The sequence below is a fragment of the Manis pentadactyla genome, chromosome 11 (genome assembly GCF_030020395.1).
Source record: "Manis pentadactyla isolate mManPen7 chromosome 11, mManPen7.hap1, whole genome shotgun sequence".
Lineage (NCBI taxonomy): Eukaryota > Metazoa > Chordata > Mammalia > Pholidota > Manidae > Manis > Manis pentadactyla.
In genome coordinates, this window is record NC_080029.1 from 63,287,943 (window position 1) to 63,310,429 (window position 22,487).

A 22,487-nucleotide genomic window follows, 5' to 3' on the forward strand; every position below is an offset into this window, starting at 1 on the left:
AAGATAAATTTAGAAGTAGAACTAAATCATTCTGCATAATAAGGAAAGAACCATCTGGTGTTTGAGGGTGACTGCCTGAGTATAAAGGGGGCAAAGATATCAAAGAAACAAGTAGTGGAGGAACAGAGCCTACAAGCAGTGGTGTACAAGCTAGGGAAGTAGTATCAGGAGCTGGAGTGTGCCCCAGGAGGGACTACTGTGAACAAACAATCAAGTAAACATTGTGTTAATTTGTTTTTCTAATTTGTAATTCTCTCCTTTACAACCAAATCTTCAGGAAAAGTTTTTTTACACATAACTGCCTTATTTATGTAAGTGGTACTTTGGGGATAAAAAGAAAGAGGGTGGTGTCCAGGGATAAAGAAAGAGGATAGCAAACACAGAGACAAAATGCTGCAAGGAAGAAGAATGTCCTGGGCCACAAACACCTGCATGAAATCACAGAAATACAGGGAAGGAGGCTCTGCACTTCCCACTTCACATGGAATAGGGTCTTGAGCCATTTTAAGTGGATATTGAAGGAAATGTTGACCACAGGAGGTGGGTGAACTTAAAAACGCATTGCATATATTTTGGTTATATGCATAAACAAGTCTGGAAGGGTGTACTGAGGCCTGGTAATATAATTAAGAGCATGTGTGCTGGAGTCAGATGGTGTTTGAATCCCAACTGTGCCACTTATAACTATGTATCTTTGTGCAAGTTATTAAAGTCTGGGAGACTCCACTGCCTTCTCTGTAAATAGGGAAATCATACCCACTTTGTAGGGTTGTCATGAAGATTAAATGAGCTACAATTGTAAAGTGCTTAGATAAGTGCTTGGCATATAGTCATTGCTGTACAAGGGCTTTTAAGTAAAATAAATAAATAGACATTAAAGTAAACAGTGAGTTTCTAGGTAATAGGATTATGGGGGATTTGAGTTGTTTACATTTAATACTCATTTCTGAATTGTTTAAATTTTCTACAATGAGACTGTGTTACTTATAAAATCAAGAAAAAAATAATAAAAAGATTTCCATCTAGGAAAAATGCAAACTATTGGTAAAGATTTTATGCAACAGGAACACATTCTTTTCCACAACAAATGGTAACATAATCTACTTTTTAAAAAATTTTCTATTGAAATATAATCCCTAGATTTTAAAGAAGTTCAAAACTGGACATGTACCCAGCTCAAGATTCAACTTTTCTATCATCATAAGACAAATGACTAATGAAAAACTTTGTTCAGATTCAGCTTGTGTTTCTAGAGTCTATTATCTTTAGGACTCATTAGTAAGACATAATATGCTTGAATCACACAAATCCTGCATTTCTTAAAAAGGAATGCAGACTGATTCATTATTAGTGAATAATTAAAATCGCTATAAATATATAACATTCTTCTTTAAAATACAGTATATGGTTAACAAGCAGAACTCAGTCCCATTTGGACACTATAGGGACATGCCTATTAGATGCAAAATGCTCACATTTGAGGATCTTTACAAATTACCACATAGCTCTAAATACATCTCTGACTTTTTTATACAGGTTGAACTTGGTTTAAACTAACATAAAATCCACATATATCTGTTACACTTTTGCCCTGTATAAGGACTGTATCCAGAGCTTCTCAGGATTTAAAGATGAACAAGCTACTATTCCTGCTTCCTGGGTGGCTTGCAGTCTACTTGCGAAGACCAGACAGGTTCCATGGCTGGCGGGAGCAGAGAAGAGGGAGGAGAGGAAGGAGGTTTGTAGTGGGGGAGTGTGAGCTCTTCTGCACCTACAGCCAGTACCAGTAGTCCAGCTAGCCTTTCTTTCCTTCTGTAACTCAACCTAATCAATTACAGGAGTATAAGAGCCCCACCACCTATGCAAATGTGGGGCCCAGGAAACACTCTGGTAGTTTGTGTCCTAAAGCATAGAGAACGCCAGGTTTTACAGTTTTTATCATGAGGGTTATAGACCATAAAGCCCAGAATCTAGCCTTGGATTTATAAACAGTAGAGGCACAAAGAGCATTAAACAAAGCAAGGATAAAACACTACTCCAAACTAGATTATTGACCAACACATTAGGAGCCCTCACCCAGTCGTTTACCTCCATCTTCCAGCAAATACATCCTTCCACTATTTTCGAAATTACTTCTCTCCGACCAATTCCAACCATGTGGTTATGATGGGAGTTTGCATATCCTCCTATGATCCTGCCCTCCTTCTTGCAGCTGATTGGTCCAAGGGTGAGCAACCCCTGAAACAGCCAATCACAGTTATTTTCTAGTATTCTCGGAAATGCATTTGAGAAAAAGAGTCAGTCTGTCTCCCTGATGGAAACAGTTGTAAAAAGGGAAATTCCTAAGCAAGGTGTCAACAGCCCTGGTAACAGCCAAGTGGAGAAAGCTGCTTGGCCGTGGGAGAAAATAAAGCCAACACCAAGAGAAGTAGAAATCAAAACAGAGAGATGAAGGCCTGGAAAGCTAGAGTTTCTTATTTAAGGATTCCACACTGCATTTCTGTCTGCCCTTCCTGTGATTTGGTTGTTCTACTCTTCTTTCAGTTATATCGGCTACCCTGAGAACATGGATTTCAGACACTTGTTTAAAGCCTAGTGACTCAGGTAACTGTTTTACAACCCAAATCAATTCTGGAGAAATCCTTAAATATGGCTTTGGTACAGCCAGCCTATTACTTTACAGAATAAATTCACCATTATAATGACATTCTATTATATAAATTGTTGTAATAGGTTTCTCTAATTAGCAGGGGTCTCATCAAAAATTTGTGTGATGCATTTTTATCACTGGGCTATTAGGTTACTTTGATGGAAGGACTCTCACATTTCCTCTTCTTTCTTCTCTTTTCTTCAACATTGCCTTATATTAGGGGGCAAGCAGCAAACCTCAGGAATCCTTTGGTCAACCTCCTCTACCCAGTGTAAATTGTCCTGAATATAAATTATTCCTGGTCATATTTCATGGGGTCATTGGGCTAGAAGGAATCCTTACTTTTATAGACCTTTTGTTGAAAGCCATCTTAAGACTGGTAAAAACTTGAGTAATCAAATATGTGTAAATGCAATCAGTGCAACCTCTTTGGAACACTTCTAAATTACTACTGTCGATCCAGAAAAGCAATGATGCTGTTTTCAATATCAATACTCTCCACATTCAGTTTGGGAACTCTAAACTCTCGCCTTTGTCAGTCCTTTAGGTTAGAGACCAATATGCCTTAGTATAAAAAGTACAATAACAATATTAAAACAAAGCAGTAGCATAAATAATAAACCATGCAACCTCATTTTGTTTGTGAAGTAAGTGATTACAGTATTGGTGATTACCTGCAGGAGGTGAAATGCTACCAGTGGCAATTGCAGTAAATTAACTGGGGTTCATTGGCATACTTTCAAGAATTTAGAATGATTTATGGAATGAGTATTAATGGAATGAAAACCTCCATTCTATTTCCTCAGCACATGGCAAGCCAATCTAATTGTTTTTCCCAAGGCAACACAACAATCAGATATTTAAGCTGCCCATTATTTCTTTTTATCCTGGAAGAAGCAAGAGTCTTGAGAGAAGAAATCTAGGAAAGTCCTGAGATTTTCTTTGACTTTTATTAGATTTCCTGAGCCTACAGTATACATTTGAAAGGCAGGATTTAACAATCAAAATGATTATATTTCTAGGTAAGCACAGTGCCCAAGAGAGAAAGAAGCTTTATGTTAGTAAACAAATATTTATTGGATACCCACTATGGACTAAAATCTGGGCTAGGCACTCCGTTTAATCTTATAACCTATATAGAGAGAAACTGGCTCTGAAAAAAGGTATCGGATCATAATGAAAACTAATTTGTATAGTGTTCAATCCAAATGACTACTCAAAGTGTGATCTGCTGACCAACAGCATTAGCATCATCTGGGAGCTTATTGGAAATGCAGAACCTCAAGCCCTACCCCAGACCTCTGATCAGAGCTACATTTGGATAATATCCCCATTTGCACATTAAAGTTTGAGAAGCACTGATCTAGCCAACTCCCTTGCCTTATAATTGAGGAAAATAAGGTTCAGGGAGGTTAAATGATGTGTTGTCACCAAACAGCTAGTTAGGAACTCAGCTGGGACTCCCAGATCTCCTAGCTTGCAGGCCAGTGGAACTCAGGGTACAATAAATTTCAAACAAGAGGAAGTTAAGTGTGTTTCCTTCCCTCAAATGACCATTGATTATTCCCATCATCTCTGTGCAAAGCACACACAGAGGGCCTAAGTGAGCCCAATCACTCAGCCTCCTCCTGGCACCCTGTGTAGACCAGGCTCATGCAGCCTTGTCCAGCTGATACTCAAGCCTCAGCCCTCCCTGGAGGGAATTCCCTGTTTACACGTCTGCACCAGAACCTTTGCGTGGGGCCCAACTAAGCAGCCAACTGCTTCATGAAGGCTTTCCCAATGACTCCAATCCTCCTCAATCTTTCCCTTCTTAATTCAGATTTACCCCTAAATTCTGTCTGCATAGTACATTTCATACAGTTTCTTATTATGCCTAACACATTCTTTAATTTTCTGCACTACACTTATCGGCAAATGATTATATCATGATAATATAAATGCAATTTTTTTCCTATTGCTCTTTTCAGAAATTGTATGTATGTCATTTTTCCTAAATAGACTGTTTCATTTTAGCATATTTGACTATCACACAATACCAGTCACAAAAATAATCCTAAACTCTTAATGGTGGAAGGGACCAAGCTCTTTCTCAATGCAGGGACACTTAACAGCCATTCAGTTTTTACTTTCAGACTTTCTATGTTAGGAAGCTCTCTACATTTTTAAGGCAGCACTTTTTTTATTCTGAATACTTTGTTAGAAAATTCTAGGCCAAAAGCTACTCCCTCTAACTTCTATCATGTCCTCTGAGATACTTTAGAACAGGTCAAATCTATCTTCCACAGGCAAGTGCCACAAAAATTTGAAATAATTTGCCAAAAGTAACTTGGCAACACAGGGCAGGCCTAGCTTTGTGTTGTCAGAATGAAGATCTTTTCATTTCAAGCCTGTATCCTGCATTTCCTACCCTTATACTTCTTAATGAACTCATGCTATCAATAAATTGGGTTGAACACCTATTATGTGGTAGGCTCTTTGGAGGGAGTGCATTTCTGGGAGTTAATAGGACAGAAGGAAGATAACAAAATCATACACATCCCTGACACAGTGCAAAATGGAAACCATTTCACAGTGGAAACTTGAGGCTATTTTGTCCCATTTTGCATTTCTTCCAGGTCTTCCTAAGCTGTCAAAGTGTAAACCCCTCCAATAATTGCTCCTCTGCCTACTCCCATTATGATTTGGTTCTATGTTTCTTCCTGGGCAAATCATCTTCTCATGGCTGCCCTCCTAAATAACTCTTTCCACAAAGCCTTCTAAAATTCCAACTCCAAAGTAAATAAACTCCCCCAAACCCTCAACCATTTCCCAGAATGCTCTCTTCGCCTGCATGCTAGAATTTCCGAGGAGAATTTCCAGCTGCTTCCCTTCCTATTAAAGTGAAGGCTGCTCATTTTCCCAATGCCAACACATCACCAAGCCAGGCAAGGAGGGCTTGCCACCTTGAAGCTTCCCAGTGGCCTTTCAGATTTCTCACTTAAACATTCATTCATTCATTCATTCATTCATTCAATAAATATTGAGTACCTCCTAGTTTCAGGCACACGCTAGGGCCCTTCATCTAGCATGTTAACATGGTGTTAATATGGTCTAGTTGCAGGAATAACTATAGAGTCCTGTGACAGGACTCTTCTATAAAGATAATCTGTTTTTTCTGGGCAACTGTAACCGAGGCAAAAACTACGGAGTTGAGAACAGAATTTCAGTTGCATCCATGAGTTTCATTTGCCTTCCTAGCGGATTGAGACACTTTCTTCTACTTCATCATCATATTACAATTTGGGAGTGGGGGTGGGGAATTTCTACTTTCATAAATTCAAGAAAATGAAAGATTAACAAAAGAAATTAGTAATGCTAAAGGCTTATAGAGTTCTATCATTATTTAAAAGGAGATACCTGAGAGCAAATACTATTTTGAAGATGTATGAACTTCTGCTTTCTCCTTAATGATGCAAGTCCCAAGGAAGCTGGTATTTGCAATTTTCCCCCATTACTTTCAACTTAAGAATTTGAGGACTAAGGGATAGAATGGAAATATGGGAAATTATTATGGCAGCTTTTTGTGAATTTCACAAAGCTCCAAGGGCCAACTGACTGTAGGGATCCCCCTGGTCAACACCTAGGCACGTCCACCACTCTATCTCACCAAGGTCTTGCCACTTCAAGGAATCTTGCAACATAACCTCATCAACCATGCTGTCCTGAAAAGTCTTCAGTATAACTATGCAATTTCTTTGTGGCATTGTTTTATGTTTGTTTGCTTTTCATTCTCCAAGTAAAGCTGTCAGAGAATAGCGACTATTCTTCCTACTTCTTCTATCAATGAAAAAGTTATGCAATCAATACACATTGAATTGAAGCCTCTCAGTTTTTTTGTTGTTGTTCTCATTGGAATATACAGTGTATCAAGAATGGGTGCAGAATCTATTGATGGAGGGCTCCGTATCAAGGAAGCCCCCTTTTGACTCACCTAAGATAGAGCTACCTCTAAACAAGCACTTGATAAATTCTTTTTAATGATAATACACTAAAAAAAAAATTACAGCATTTAATAGCTGTTTGTCACATATACAAATATACAAAATTTTAAAACAAGAAAGTACAAAATAGACAGGTTTGGTATTTACTGAGGTTGAAAGCTGGCTTTTAAATAGCTCCAGCATGTTCTTGGGCACCATATAAGTGAATCTGAATTTCCAAGCAGGAATGTTTTCCATTTCTGAATATATGAATATATGAATAAATGAGTTGTTCTAAGGTGTTTGCACTACAGTCTCTTTTTTCTCTCTCTCTCTCACACACACACGGTTTGATCATTGGCAACTTTTCCCTGGATTACTCAGTCCTGAGTCAAGTATGTTCACCCACTCTGCTTTTTACCAGTGCCACCTCTACATACACCAGTAACTATCTGGCACAGGGTGAAATCATGATTTAGCAAAGGGGCAAGTAAGAGGTGAAGTGGAGTGCTATCTCCCCTAATTGCTATTTAAGTGAGACAATAAAAAGGATGAAACAAATTAAATTAGCTAAGAAGCAAGAGCATCCCAATGAACTGGCCAAGATAATCAACTTGAAAAATTAGCTATTAAACCTCCACACATGCTCATTTTCAAATTTTTTGTGTGTGCTTATGAAATGCAACCCCCATTGAAACTGCTGGGATGAAGGTGCTCTTTATTTCTTTGAGATAAGTCATTTGCAATTTGCCTTGATGAGTTGGAAGTGAGTTCTTTTTTAATGCCCTATTTCTTTTTTTTTTTTTAGATAATTATTTTTTATTGAAGGGTAGTTGACACACAGTATTACATTACATTAGTTTCAGGTGTACAACACAGTGATTCAACATTTATATACATGATAATTCTAAGTACCAGCTATCACCATACCAAGTTGTTACAATATTTTGACTATATTCCTTATGCTATACATTACATCCCGGTTGCTTATTTATTTTACAATTGGAAGTGTGTACTTTTTCTTGGTTGTTGTTGTTAGGGCATCTCTCATATTTATTGATCAAATGGTTGTTAACAACAATAAAATTCTGTATAGGGGAGTCAATGCTCAATGCACAATCATTAATCCACCCCAAGCCTAATTTTCATCAGTCTCCAATCTTCTGAAGCATAACGAACAAGTTCTTACATGGAGAACAAATTCTTACATAGTGAATAAGTTACATGGTGAACAGTACAAGGGCAGTCATCACAGAAACTTTTGGTTTTGCTCATGCATTATAAACTATAAACAGTCAGTTCAAATATGAATACACATTTGATTTTTATACTTGATTTATATGTGGATACCACATTTCTCTCTTTATTATTTTTAATAAGATGCTGAAGTGGTAGGTAGATACAACATAAAGGTAGAAAACATAGTTTAGTGTTGTAAGAGAGCAAATGTAGATGATCAGGTGTGTGCCTGTAGACTATGTGTTAATCCAAGCTAGACAAGGGCAATAAAACATCCACATATGCAGAAGATTTCTCTCAGAACAGGGGGGGTGAGGTTCTAAGCCTCACCTCTGTTGATCCCCAATTTCTCACCTGATGACCCCCCTGCGACTGTGCCTGTCTTAGGTTGTTCCTCCCTTGAGGAATCTTACCCGTCTCTGGCTAACCAGTCATCTTCCAGGGCCATACAGGGAAATGTTAAGTTGGTAAGTGAGAGAGAAGCCTTATTGTTTGAAATGGTTAGCTTTTTATTTCTTTGCATATTTATGCCCTGTGGCTTCTATGCCCAGCATTTGTCTTGAGGTATCTTTACCACTTGGAGGAGTTATGATACTCGGTAAATTTGATATGAGGCACGAATTCTATTTAAGAATTCGTTGTAATTAGGAAGGAAGAAGAAAAGCTATAGTAGTAGCAGGCGGGAGAAAACATGGGAGGATTGATTATTTCTTTGACATATCTTCTTGTGGAGTAACTTCAGCATGTATATATTTTAAGCTACTACTTAAATTGCGCACACACATTAACATAATAGGAGTATAGTTACATAACCAAAGCATACCTGTAATTACCAGCCATCTCCAGTGAAACCAAGAAAACCAGTTAGGCACCCTAGGCATTTGTGAAAACTTATCAATGATATGATGGTTATTATCTAACTGAATTTGAATAGTTTGAGAAAAATCAGACAAATTAAAACAACCCATTCCTGGGCACTGTTCACATCCCATATGTTCTTTTAACAGTAAATAGTCTGTAGTTGTAAGATTTTGGAGCGCTACAATTTGCACTTCTCCTAATTCTTGGTTGAGTTCCAACAGTATAGATCCAGTCAAATTTGTTGTTTTACTGTATGCACAGGCCAGCTTAGATATCTCCTTCATTCCCATGGCAAGTCCAGGAGCTGGTGGGATGAGTGCATCTACAGCTGTAGCAGTGCGTGGATCTTTGTTGGGGTTTTTTGATGATCATCTTCTGGCATGAGTCTTCCAGAGAGTGCTGATGTTGGAAGTTCTTTTTCATATCGTATCTTAGTTCATTTTTGGGGTAGCCCAATTAGGCTTTGATCCTCTGTATAAACACAAACAGACCCTTTGCCTACACTTTTATATGTCCTTTATATCATTGTGTAGAACTCATTAGAGGTCACCACATAGGAACTGCATTTTTTTTTTTAATCATTAATCTACACTTACATGACGAATACTTACGAATACTTTGTTTACTAGGCTCTCCCCTATACCAGGTCCCCCCTATATACTCCTTTACAGTCACTGTCAATCAGCGTAGCAACCTGTTGTAGAATCACTACTTGTCTTCTCTGTGTTGTACAGCCCTCCCCTTTCTCCCACCCCGCTATGGATGCTAATCTTAATACCCCCCTACTTCTCCCCCCCTTATCCCTCCCTACCCACCCATCCTCCCCAGTCCCTTTCCCTTTGGTACCTGTTAGTCCATTCTTGAGTTCTGTGATTCTGCTGCTGTTTTGTTCCTTCAGTTTTTCCTTTGTTCTTATATTCCACAGATGAGTGAAATCATTTGGTATTTCTCTTTCTCTGCTTGGCTTGTTTCACTGAGCAAAATACCCTCCAGCTCCATCCATGTTGCTGCAAATGGTTGGATTTGCCCTTTTCTTATGGCTGAGTAGTATTCCATTGTGTATATGTACCACGTCTTCTTTATCCATTCATCTATCGATGGACATTTAGGTTGCTTCCATTTCTTGGCTATTGTAAATAGTGCTGCGATAAACATAGGGGTGCACTGATCTTTCTCATACTTGATTGCTGCATTCTTAGGGTAAATTCCTAGGAGTGCAATTCCTGGGTCAAATGGTAAGTCTGTTTTGAGCATTTTGATGTACCTCCATACTGCTTTCCACAATGGTTGAACAAGTTTACATTCCCACCAGCAGTGTAGGAGGGTTCCCCTTTCTCCACAGCCTCGCCAACATTTGTTGTTGTTTGTCTTTTGGATGGCAGCCATCCTTACTGGTGTGAGGTGATACCTCATTGTAGTTTTAATTTGCATTTCTCTGATAATTAGCGATGTGGAGCATCTTTTCATGTGTCTGTTGGCCATCTGTATTTCTTTTTTGGAGAACCGTCTGTTCAGTTCCTTTGCCCATTTTTTAATTGGGTTATTTGTTTTTTGTTTGTTGAGGCGTGTGAGCTCTTTATATATTCTGGACGTCAAGCCTTTATCGGATGTGTCATTTTCAAAGATATTCTCCCATACTGTAGGGTTTCTTTTTGTTCTATTGATGGTGTCTTTTGCTGTACAGAAGCTTTTCAGCTTAATATAGTCCCACTTGTTCATTTTTGCTGTTGTTTTCCTTGCCCGGGGAGATATGTTCAAGAAGAGGTCACTCATGTTTATGTCTAAGAGGTTTGTGCCTATGTTTTCTTCCAAGAGTTTAATGGTTTCATGACTTACATTCAGGTCTTTGATCCATTTTGAGTTTACTTTTGTATATGGGGTTAGACGATGGTCCAGTTTCATTCTCCTACATGTAGCTGTCCAGTTTTGCCAGCACCATCTGTTGAAGAGACTGTCATTTCGCCATTGTATGTCCATGGCTCCTTTATCAAATATTAATTGACCATATATGTCTGAGTTAATGTCTGGATTGTCTAGTCTGTTCCATTGGTCTGTGGCTCTGTTCTTGTGCCAGTACCAAATTGTCTTGATTACTATGGCTTTATAATAGAGCTTGAAGTTGGGGAGTGAGATCCCCCCTACTTTATTCTTCTTTCTCAGGATTGCTTTGGCTATTCGGGGTCTTTGGTGGTTCCATATGAATTTTTGAATTATTTGATCCAGTTCATTGAAGAATGTTGCTGGTAGTTTCATAGGGATTGCACCAAATCTGTATATTGCTTTGGGCAGGATGGCCATTTTGACGATATTAATTCTTCCTAGCCATGAGCATGGGATGCGTTTCCATCTGTTAGTGTCCCCTTTAATTTCTTTTAAGAGTGACTTGTAGTTTTCAGAATATAAGTCTTTCACTTCTTTGGTTAGGTTTATTCCTAGGTATTTTATTTTTTTTGATGCAATTGTGAATGGAGTTGTTTTCCTGATTTCTCTTTCTGTTGGTTCATTGTTGGTTCAATTGTGAATGGAGTTGTTTTCCTGATTTCTCTTTCTGTTGGTTCATTGTTGGTATATAGGAAAGCCACAGATTTCTGTGTGTTGATTTTGTATCCTGCAACTTTGCTGTATTCCGATATCAGTTCTAGTAGTTCTGGGGTGGAGTCTTTAGGGTTTTTTATGTACAGTATCATGTCATCTGCAAATAGTGACAGTTTGACTTCTTCTTTGCCAATCTGGATTCCTTGTATTTTTTTGTTTTGTCTGATTGCCGTGGCTAGGACCTCTAGTACAATGTTAAATAACAGTGGGGAGAGTGGGCATCCCTGTCTAGTTCCCGATCTCAGCGGAAATGCTTTCAGCTTCTCGCTATTCAATATAATGTTGGCTGTGGGTTTTTCATAGATGGCCTTTATTATGTTGAGGTACTTGCCCTCTATTCCCATTTTGCTGAGAGTTTTTATCATGAATGGATGTTGAACTTTGTCAAATGCTTTTTCAGCATCTATGGAGATGATCATGTGGTTTTTGTCTTTCTTTTTGTTGATGTGGTGGATGATATTGATGGACTTTCGAATGTTGTGCCATCCTTGCATCCCTGGGATGAATCCCACTTGGTCATGGTGTACGATGGTTTTGATGTATTTTTGAATTCGGTTTGCTAAAATTTTGTTGAGTATTTTTGCGTCTACGTTCATCAGGGATATTGGTCTGTAGTTTTCTTTTTTGGTGGTGTCTTTGCCTGGTTTTGGTATTAGGGTGATGTTAGCTTCATAGAATGAGTTTGGGAGTATCCCCTCCTCTTCTATTTCTTGGAAAACTTTAAGGAGAATGGGTATTATGTCTTCCCTGTATGTCTGATAAAATTCCGAGGTAAATCCATCTGGCCCGGGGGTTTTGTTCTTTGGTAGTTTTTTGATTACCGCTTCAATTTCGTTGCTGGTAATTGGTCTGTTTAGATTTTCTGTTTCTTTTTGGGTCAGTCTTGGAAGGTTGTATTTTTCTAGGAAGTTGTCCATTTCTCCTAGGTTTCCCAGCTTGTTAGCATATAGGTTTTCATAGTAGTCTCTAATAATTCTTTGTATTTCTGCGGGATCTGTTGTGATTTTTCCTTTCTCATTTCTGATACTGTTGATTTGTGTTGACTCTCTTTTCCTCTTAATAAGTCTGGCTAGAGGCTTATCTATTTTGTTTATTTTCTCGAAGAACCAGCTCTTGGTTTCATTGATTTTTGCTATTGTTTTATTCTTCTCAATTTTATTTATTTCTTCTCTGATCTTTATTATGTCCCTCCTTCTGCTGACCTTAGGCCTCATTTGTTCTTCTTTTTCCAATTTTGATAGTTGTGACATTAGACCGTTCATTTGGGATTGCTCTTCCTTTTTTAAATATGCTTGGAGTGCTATATACTTTCCTCTTAAGACTGCTTTTGCTGCGTCCCACAGAAGTTGGGGCTTAGTGTTGTTGTTGTCATTTGTTTCCATATATTGCTGGATCTCCATTTTGATTTGGTCATTGATCCATTGATTATTTAGGAGCGTGTTGTTTAGCCTCCATGTGTTTGTGAGCCTTTTTGCTTTCTTTGAACAGTTTATTTCTAGTTTAATGCCTTTGTGGTCTGAAAAGTTGGTTGGTAGGATTTCAATCTTTTGGAATTTACTGAGGCTCTTTTTGTGTCCTAGTATGTGGTCTATTCTGGAGAATGTTCCATGTGCACTTGAGAAGAACGTGTATCCTGTTGCTTTTGGATGTAGAGTTCTGTAGATGTCTATTAGGTCCATCTGTTCTAGTGTGTTGTTCAGTGCCTCTGTGTCCTTACTTATTTTCTGTCTGGTGGATCTGTCCTTTGGAGTGAGTGGTGTGTTGAAGTCTCCTAGAATGAATGCATTGCATTCTATTTCCTCCTTTAGTTCTGTTAATATTTGTTTCAGGTATGTTGGTGCTCCTGTATTGGGTGCATATATATTTATAATGGTTATGTCCTCTTGATGGACTCAGCCCTTTATCATTATGTAATGTCCTTCTTTGTCTTTTGTTACTTTCTTTATTTTGAAGTCTGTTTTGTCTGATACCAGAATTGCAACACCTGCTTTCTTCTCTCTGTTGTTTGCTTGAAATATCTTTTTCCATCCCTTGACTTTAAGTCTGTGCGCGTCTTTGGGTTTGAGGTGAGTCTCTTGTAAGCAGCATATGGATGGATCTTGCTTTTTTATCCATTCTATTACTCTGTGTCTTTTGATTGGTGCATTCAGTCCATTTACATTTAGGGTGATTATTGAAAGGTATGAATTTATTGCCATTGCAGGCTTTAAGTTTGTGGTTACCAAAGGTTTAGGGTTAGCTTCTTTACTGTCTTACTGTCTAACTTAACTCGCTTGTTGAGCTATTATAAACACAATCTGATGATTCTTTATTTCTCTCCCTTCTTATTCCTCCTCCTCCCTTCTTCATATGTTGGGTGTTTAGTTGTGTGCTCTTTTTAGGAGTGCTCCCATCTAGAGCAGTCCCTGTAGGATGCCCTGTAGAGGTGGTTTGTGGGAGGCAAATTCCCTCAACTTTTGCTTGTCTGGGAATTGTTTAATCCCTCCTTCATATTTAAATGATATTCGTGCTGGATACAGTAGTCTTGGTTCGAGGCCCTTCTGTTTCATTGCATTAAGTATATCATGCCATTCTCTTCTGGCCTGTAGGGTTTCTGTTGAGAAGTCTGATGATAGCCTGATGGGTTTTCCTTTGTAGGTAACCTTTTTTTTCTCTCTGGCTGCTTGTAATACTTTGTCCTTGTCTTTGATCTTTGCCATTTTAATTATTATGTGTCTTGGTGTTGCCCTCCTTGGATCCCTTGTCATGGGAGTTCTGTGTACCTCTGTGGTCTGAGAGGCCATTTCTTCCCCTAGTTTGGGGAAATTTTCAGCAATTATTTCTTCAAAGACATTTTCTATCCCCTTTTCTCTCTCTACTTCTTCTGGAATGCCTATGATTCTTATATTATTTCTTTTATATTGATCACTCAGCTCTCTTAAAATTCTTTCATTCCTGGAGATCCTTTTATCTCTCTCTGCATCAGCTTCTCTGCGTTCCTGTTCTCTGTTTTCTAGTCCATTAATGGTCTCTTGCATCTCGTCCATTCTGTTTTGAAGTCCTTCCAGAGCTTGTTTTATTTCTGAATTCTCCTTCCTTAGTTCTTGCATATTTCTCTGCAAGTCCATCAGCATGGTTATGACTTTTGTTTTGAATTCTTTTTCAGGTAGACTGGCTAAATCTATCTCCCCAGATTCCTTCTCAGGGGAAGATGTAGCAGATGCCGAAGCTGTCTGGGTTAGTCTTGTCTGAATCATATTTTTTTGCCTTTTCATGTTGACAGGTGCTATTGACTGTCAGCTGGGAGGGCCAAAATTTTCACTTACTACTGGCCTTTCTTTACTGTGGCAACTGCGACCCCTAGTGGCTTGTGTTGGGTAATTGCGTGTAGAGTGGGTCTTTGTGTCTTGCCCGGCTGGAAGGGAGAAATTTCCCTTTCTGTGGGCGGAATTTGTCTCAGGCTGCTTCTCTGCTTTCGCAGCGCCCGGTGGGGTAATGGATGGGGGGGCTGCTTGACTGTTTGCCTCCGTGAGGGGTCTCAGAGCTGTTGCCCAGGGGGTTAGTGCACCCGGTTTTCCCTGTAATTTCCAGCTGCTGTACTGTGACCTGGGTTGTTTCCGTCAAGCTGTTAAGTCCCTGTCCCTTTAAGACTTTCAAAAAGCCCCCGCTTTTCTTTGTCACAGGGGCATCAGCTTCAGCACCCGCTCTGAGGTCTTACCCCCTGTTCTCCCAGTATCCAGGGCCCCCTGGGTTAATGCCCTATTTCATCAGTTCCTATTTCAGTGTGAGTGTGTTTGGATTGGGGTTGGAGAGATATGTAAAAGAGAGAGCAGTTGCTCAAACTAATCACCTCTCTGAATTCTTCCACCTGACTTTGTTCTCATTTCCAAATGTATGTGCTAGACTATGGGTTTTGGTTTTTATTATTATTACCTTTATGTATCATCATCATCATTTTAAATACCTAATCTTGACTACTTTCCATAAAACTTTTATGATATTTAATAATTCCTGTTTTTTTATCTCATCATCCCATGTCTCTCAGTGTTAGTTCCTTTTACATATAGGTCTTTATACTTACAAACACCTAAGTCTTTATCACTCATGGTGGTTGTTGAAAAGACCACAATTATTAATGTAATCTGCAGACAATAAATATTATGCTTAATTTTACCCAATAATTCCAATTTTATAGTCCATTGAGCTGTTACTATAATACAAAATACACAGCCAAGTGAGTTTGAGATTCTCCTTTTGCTCTCGCTTTCTACTTGCTGCTTCTCTAAAACTTAATTGCTACCCAGGGAAAAACAGGTATTGGAGCATATAACTTAGATGGAAAAAATTTTAATAGAAAGAGAGCAGTGAATTTGAATGATTCACAATCAAGAAATGTGAGAATGGCTGTCCTGAAGATTAGCTATTCAGAGAAGAATGTTTTAATTGAAGACTATGATGGCTAATTTTATGTGTCAACTTGACTGGGCTAAGGAATGCCCAGATAGCTGGTGAAACATTATTTCTGGATGTGCCTGTGAGGATGTTTCTGGAAGAGATTAGCATTTGAATCATTTGACTGAGTAAAGAAAGGTGGACATCATCCAATTCGTTGAGGGCCTGAATAGAACAAAGGAGCAGGGGAAGGATGAATTTGCTCTCTGCTTAAGTTGGTACGGCCACCTTCTCCTGTCCTCCAATGTGGCATTCTTTGTTCTCAAGCCTTCGAACTCACACCAGAACTTACACCATCAGCTCCTCCGCCGCCAGTTCTTGGGCCTTCGGACTTTGGTTGAGACTTACACTGGTGGCTCCCTTAGTTCACAGGCCTTCATGTTTGGACCAGAACGACATCACCAGTTTTCCTGGGCCTCTGGCTTGCAGAGGGCAAACTATGAGACTTCCCAGCCTCCATAATAATGTGAATCCAGAGTAAATCTCTTTATGTATATCTGTATATGGGTTCTGTTTCTCTGAAGAACGCTAATATAAAAGTTAAAAACATGTCTTTTTTTAAATGGATTAATAGTGTGGCCTATCCCTCTTTTTCTCGAATTATCTTCATGGACCTATTTTTCTTTTTTACATCAAATATTTGAATCTACACCCAAGGAAAATAGTTTCTATAACCTTTTCCCTCTATATGTGAACAAGCTACATTCTGAACTTAGAGCAAGATTTAATAATCTCAGAACTCTCACACCAGAATTCCAGAGGTTCCACACTGTGTGTTATGGGGCAGCTTAGCAATAGGGGTTCCACAGGCTCTGGGTTGCAGAAAAAGGCCAAATTTAAGTCTGGTATTGAGAAGACCATTTTTCAAACTAAGTGACATTCTGCATGTTCAGTCTTATTTATTCTTTATTATTTCTGAGAAGAAAGAAAAGACCAAATGAAGAGGGAAATTCTAAATCAAAAGGAGATGATACTTCAGGCCAAGTGTCTGATATTAGTATCAATTTTAGATAAATAGAAAATGCTTAATGGGATGCAATTAGATTAAAATACATTTTCACTAGAAAGACAATGAGTTCTACTTTTTTGGGTTAGTAATAAATAGGGACCCTTGGTAGATACACATTTGTGTGTTAATATTAACTTCTTTTCACATTTCTAATTTCTTCATCAGAGATAGAGTGATATGTGTCCTGGTTCACAAGTGTACTAAAACATTTAAAATGCTAAGTAGATTTACTAAACTGTCACACCACCAGATGTATTTCTGCCTCATTAGGAGTCAATATATTAGATTCTCAATAAGACAAGCATCTATAGTTATTGGTATATTATTTTAGATACATTCAAATTGTTTTTTTTTTCTATTGAGTTTAATTCCTCAGATATTTACTGAGCACCTACTTTTTTCCCAGGGCACTGTATTCATTCTAGGGATACAGGATAAGGATGAACTAGGCATAGGCCCTGCCCTTAAATATCTTATAGGCTTGGAGTTTGATGACTGACAAAGAAACATTAGTATGCAACTTGGGAAATGACATGCTTATGCTGTAAAAGATAAAGTTGGATATTTGCGCATTCAAACAAATTAATACATTTTGTTCCTCTGAAACTGTAGTTATTTATTCATTGATAAATCTCATAATTGCCTTAAAGTAAAAGGAAAAAAATAAACATATCTAAATCCCAACAGTATTCCAGGTATTTTACATTTAAAAATAATACATTTTTGGTACATATACACAATGGAATACTATTCAGCCATAAGAAAGAAACAAATCCTACCATTTGCAACATGGATGGAGCTGGAAGATATTATGCTCAGTGAAATAAGACAGGCGGAGAAAGACAAATGCCAAATGATTTCCCTCATTTGTGGAGTATAACAATGAAGCAAAACTGAAGGAATAAAATAGCAGCAGACTCAGAGACTCCAAGAAGGGACTAGCAGTTACCAAAGAAGAGGGGTGGGGAGGGAGGGAGAAGGGGATTGAAGAGCATTATGATTGGCACACATGGTGTGTGGGGGATCATGGGGAAGACAGTGTAGCAGAGAGAAGGGAAATAGTGACTCTGTGGCATCTTACTGCACTGATGGACAGTGACTACCACGGGGTGTGGGGGCAACTCAATAATATGGGTGAATGTAGTAACCACATTGTTTTTCATGTGAAACCTTCATAAGAGTGTATATCAATAATACCTTAATAAATAAACTAAATAAAAATAATACATCTTTGTCTCAAAAAATCAAAGACTAAAGAGTTGAAAGAAAACGTATTTTTTAAAAGACTTAAATCCAAATAGCCTGACAGAGGAAGAGAGGTTAAAGGTAAACTGGAGAAGCATTAATCTAGGTCACACGTTCAATACATGGGCATTTGCAGTCTACTCCGGGTTCCCATGGTAGAAGATGACTGCAAAGTCTTCGCCACTCTTTCCGTCAAGAAGTAGACCCCTTCTGCCTGGACCTGGATAGCCTCCCTCACAACTTCAACCAATGGAATACAGCAGAAATAATGCTGTACTACTTCTCCAGGCCTAGACTGCAAGAAATTGGCAGCTCGCACTTCCTGTCTCTAGAACCTCCACTTCTGACATATGGCCACTCTCCGTGAGGAGGCGCGCTCGGCCCCACGTGGGGAAGAACCATGCAGAGAGGAGCCAGGGCCCTGCACCAAGAGCCCCGGTCAGGCACCCAGCGGACAGTCCACGCCAAACAGCCCGCTGCGTAAGCGGGTCACATGGGAAGCGGATCCCCCAGGCCCAGGCTAGCTGCCTCAGGGAACACCACGTAGAGCAAATGCAGGCTGCCCAGAGGAACCCTTCCTAAAGTCCTGACCTGCAAACTTGTGAGTAAAATTTAAAAAATAATTTTTTTCAAGAATAGAACTTAATCACTATTAATACCATCACCTCTATGTGTGAAGTGGTTAAAAGTGCATGTTCTAGAGTCAAACTGCCTGAGATCTGGCTGTGTGACCTCAGACAATTTAATCTCCCCTCTTGTGCCTCAGACTCTTCTTCTAGAAAATAAGCTAATTATAACCTACATCATAGGATTTTAAAAGAATTAAATGCGACAATTCACACAAAGTACTAAGAAAGTGCCTAGTGCGTGGTTAACATCATTGAGAATTCATTATATTTATTGTGGGAAAATGTGCTGAATTAGAAACTACTGGCTTTTAAATGGACTTTGAGAACCTATCTGCTCATAGCTTGGGAGCTTGGCTGTCTATACAGTATTCTTCAGCTTTACTCTGCTCAGCTTCCCATATAAAATCATGAACATTTCAATGACTGTCTCTCTCAGGGTTAATTTGGTGTTATCCCAAGCTCTTATATTTCATGTATTGTGAAAATATTGTTTGAAGAAATGGTCTGCTCATCAAAACCATGTATCTCAATTGTGTTAAGTATATAATGACTTGCAGTGTTAGCAAGATAAATCCAGGGTTAATTTAACGTATCTGAGATTTATTTTATTTTTCTTGGCTCTATGAATTTAAGCATTTCGTCCACTTAGTTTTTTTTTTTCCTGTGTTTAGTTAGAAGCATTATTCCAACAAGATCTCCAGGTCAAATTTCCAAATACCAGCTTCCCAACTTTTGAGTTGTTAAAATCAAGCAGCAGTTCAATCCCCATGAATATTTTTAAAATTGTTTATACTGCTTTTAAACATCACCAAATTCTGCTACTACAAATCAGTCAGATAACCTATAGGTTGCCTTAAGTCTACAATTAACTTTGAGCAATTTTGCCAGCCGTATCCTGTGAGAACACTTGTGGGGAGAAACATCAAAGAAAAGATAAAAAACACATGTGTACAAGTTTGCAAACTGAAGTCTGATTAATAAACCATTCTCATTAAATTAATGTTGTTAATCTAAAAACAATTAGTCCTCCTGTGTATGTAGACATGTGTATGTAGAAGTACATTCTAAATAGACTGCTGTTAGGAACTCAGAATAGTATTACATATCAATCCATGAATCTCCTGACAGATCCTGAATGGCATTATGGTAATAATTTGTGCACCAGGTTCTTCTAAAAGGGAAAATTCCCTGAATATTTGTGTAAAGCAAAGGCAAAGAACACTATAAATTGAAATGCAACAGAAGTTTATTTCCAAGCCACAGCTTGGAATCATCTCTGTTTGGAATGTTGCTGGCAAAGAATACATCCTTGATTAGGCTTTGTTAATAGGCAAAATGTGGAGCACATTTCCAGTTCCCTAAGTCTCTGAGACTCTAGAAATCCAATTCTCAGCTACAGAAAATAGCTCAGCACAATTCCCCCTCCCCTACTCAAAAAAGCAATACTCACCAAAGATAGAACTGACAGCATGTAAGAGAATTAATGATTTCTGGAGTGGCCTCTGAATATACATACAAAAACTACTTTTAAAAATAAATTTTAAAAAAACATCATGGAGGAGAACAAAGTTATAGTCTTAATAAGGAGTTGGCCAATGCCAATGACAAAGGAAAAGATGGAGGGAATAGGGATTAACCGAGAGGCTAGTGTACTTGAGGAGGGGGGCTGGGAGATACTCATGATGGAATTACATCATGTGCTATAAGAATTGCTTCTAAAGTACCTGTGCTGCCCACCCCCCTCCCTCCCCAGTCCGCAGAGAGCTTATGGAAGTAAGAAGGAGAATGACTGGAATTAATTCCTTACTCCACTGCTGACCAACAGTGTGATCATAGATGTGTCATTAAATATTCTGCATTTGTTTCCCCAGCTAAATAACAGAAATGACCACATGCCTTCTACTTGTCCTATTGAAATCCATGAACCAAAAGTCTTTGAAAGTCATATGCAACTTGTAGTCTAAGGGATATAGCTTCACAGTTACAATTTTTGTCATCCCCAATTCCAAGAGCCCATCTAAGGCATGAACCTGCATGAACCTGGAGGCCATGCCCTTTCGAAGCTACTGCTTCCTCAGTATCTTGTTAGTTCTGCTTCTTAAATTGCAAGCAGGCTCCACACCCCCACAGAACCACAGAGAATGTCAATGGTTTCCTTGTTTTTGCTGTTATCATCGACCCTTACCTACAGGTCTCCCTCTTGGCAGCCCCCTTCTCACTGGCTCCATGCCTCATGGGGTTACAACACTTCTGACATCAGATTACCTCTACATACACAGTCCCCTGGCAAACCACTAAGTCTAATGAAAACATTACCAAAAGGTATTAAAAGGTGAGCCTGCACTCTACAGGCTTACTCTTGGCGATTTACATTAACTGCTTTAGAATATTCAAAATGCTTTTTTAAATGTCAGCATTTGCAGGGATTATTGGTATGTTGCTCTTAATTAATTCCAACTTCAAACTCTGGTTAGTCAGAATCTGTTTTTCTGTGCATCGTTTCTCCTGGTTTCATTCAGCACTGGTTTAATTAGGCTCCCAGCTTGCTTTCACCTAGATCAAAAGCAGGAAGAGGGGACTTGAGGAGGATTATCATAATAAATAAAATACATTTGCTCGGTCTTTGGTTCCTCATTCTGTGTGTTTTTTCAGTTTGTACTGTAGAGATAATGAATGCACAACAAGCCTATTCTACATATAATAATGCATCCAGGCCGCTACAGACACTTAAATATTAAAACAAAAACGGTGTCATTTAAAAAAATGAACCTAATATCTAGTTCAACATTTTGTCTAAAGAGAATACAGAACAAATAACTCATCCTATGTTTTTAATGGTCTACACTCATTCAGGAACCATGATATCAAGAGAGAAATGCCTTAGAAACCATTTACTCAAAATTATGGTCATAATAATTTTTAAATTGACAGAACAATCATGAGATAGAATTATCTATAATCAGAATAAGCAAAGAGAAATGTGAAAGATCTCAGATTCTTGGAAAAATGAAATGAATTTTAATTTAGGTATCTCTATCAAATTTGTCTTCCAGAAAATGACAAAGGCAATTAAATGCTCACTAATTGACTATGGAAATGAATATTTCCCTACATTCAGCCACACTGGACATTGTAGCACCTTTCCTGTTTTCCAGTACAGTTATGAATTTATTCTTGATTCTATAATTTCAGTAGAATCTTGGAAAAGAGCAGAGGAAAAGTAAATACTCAGTCTTCTACCTTTTACTAGAGATACTGCTAAATGAAATATCTAAAACCAGGAACAAAATATATATTCTTTATGAACAAAATTTTGTTAAACACACACATGGTTATCTCAAAAATACTCAGTTCCCTAAGTCTCTGAGACTCTAGAAATCCAATTCTCAGCTACAGAAAATAGCTCAGCACAATTCCCCCTCCCCTACTCAAAAAAGCAATACTCACCAAAGATAGAACTGACAGCATGTAAGAGAATTAATGATTTCTGGAGTGGCCTCTGAATATACATACAAAAACTACTTTTAAAAATAAATTTTAAAAAAACATCATGGAGGAGAACAAAGTTATAGTCTTAATAAGGAGACGGAGTGACAATCTGGAATCCTTCAAAGTACCAAAGGGCTGTTAGGTTGCAAATATCAGAAAGCCATAATTGCATCTGAAACTTTGTGTAGTTCAAACCATAGGCTGTAGAGAAATTGAGAAGTTTTTAAGATTGGGGATGTTTTCATATTTAAGAACGCCCTAAAAAAACTGCCATGACAGACTTTGGGCATGAAATATATCACAATAATTACATTTATTACAAGGTCCAGTTATAAGTCAAACAACTTTATTGTTACAACAATTCAACACAGTAGTGC